The sequence below is a fragment of the Pituophis catenifer genome, unplaced genomic scaffold (assembly GCF_029215685.1).
Source record: "Pituophis catenifer annectens isolate HBS135680 unplaced genomic scaffold, rPitCat1.0.hap2 SCAF_4, whole genome shotgun sequence".
NCBI lineage: Eukaryota > Metazoa > Chordata > Lepidosauria > Squamata > Colubridae > Pituophis > Pituophis catenifer.
In genome coordinates, this window is record NW_027256884.1 from 30,512,226 (window position 1) to 30,513,715 (window position 1,490).

Below are 1,490 nucleotides of genomic sequence, written 5' to 3' on the forward strand. Positions count from 1 at the left end.
TAAGTCTACAGATGGGCCAGAAAAAGTTTCCCAAGTTGAAAAAAGTCTCATTCAATATAATAATTATGGATCTTTGTCTCGAAGCCACACAAATATTGTAGTTAATTGCTCCGCACAAAAATAAGATCCTATAAACCCATAAGCATCATTTAAAGCTTTCAAGGTTTATGATTTTTCAGAAGTTTTTACACAAAGTATTTCTGTGTGTAGGTACTTAGTTACTATTGCTATTTCTAGGTAGTAGCAGCAAATCTTACAACAGAAACCACTGAACACAAATGCTGTTTATCATTTATAAAAACTCCTCCCTTTCTGCTACCATATGTACAATTGTAGCTTAAGCAGCATAGTGAAATTGTGTCTACTGAGAAACGTATTTTCTTAGGCAAGGGCAAATCCATTCCTTCTCTTCTGAGACTCGGTATGAAACAAAAGGAAGCTTCTTTTTTTAAAAAAGGGCTAGTTCTATCCCTTCTCCCTTTTTGTTCTGGTTCTTATCTGTTAGAAAAAATTGTGCTGTTTTCCCCTATCTACTAGTTTAGAAAGAATAAAATTCCTTGTGCTTGTTCCTTTTGTCTGCAGGTTTTGCACACCAATTGATTACAGCTGCTTATTTTGGCATCTCAAATTTTTTTTAAAGCACCGAATAGTCTAGGTCAGGGATGTTAAACTTGCAGCCTGTGGGCCAGATGCATCCCATGCAGGCTCCACCCCTGCCCGGTTTAGCAAAGGGGGAAAAAGTCCCAATATGTCACGTGACATTGCGGTGATGACGCAAGTTTGACACCCCTGATCTAGGTTATCAATAAAATGGTTGACGACTGCTTATGTTAATTTATGTAAAGTTAAAGATCTCTCCTGTCCAGTCATGTCCTACTCTAGGAGACGGTGCTCATCTCCTTTTCTTAGCGGATGGAGCCAGTGTTGTCAGACACTTCCATAGTCATGTGGCACGCATGACAACTGTATATGCAAAAGGCACACGGAACACTGTTATCTTCCCACCAAAGTGATATCTATGTATCTACTCGCATTTGCATGCTTTCGAACTGCTAGGTACCCACAGCATAATCACCGCAAGGATATCACCCCAATCTGGTATGCAGATTGTCTGCAGCAGGCAAAAAAAATTCAGATGAGATTCAGTTTTTATTTATATCCTGGCTTTATTATTTTCACAAATAATTCAAGACAGTGAACATATCCAACATGCTTTCCTATTTCCTATAACAATAACTCTGTGAAGTGAGCTGGGCTGAGGGGAAGTGACTGGTCCAACCAAGGTCACTTAGTGGTAGGTCCCTTGATTTTTTTAAAATTAGTATTTTTATTTCCTGTGGAGTTGCTTTTACAATCTCTATTCAAGAGAAGCAGCTGATGCACCTCTTTCTTTTACATAAACTATTTTCTCTACTGACTGAAGAGTAGCTGTTTCAGGGAGGATCATCTGCACCAGAAGGGATACTATTTCTCACCTGTGGTGAGAATGT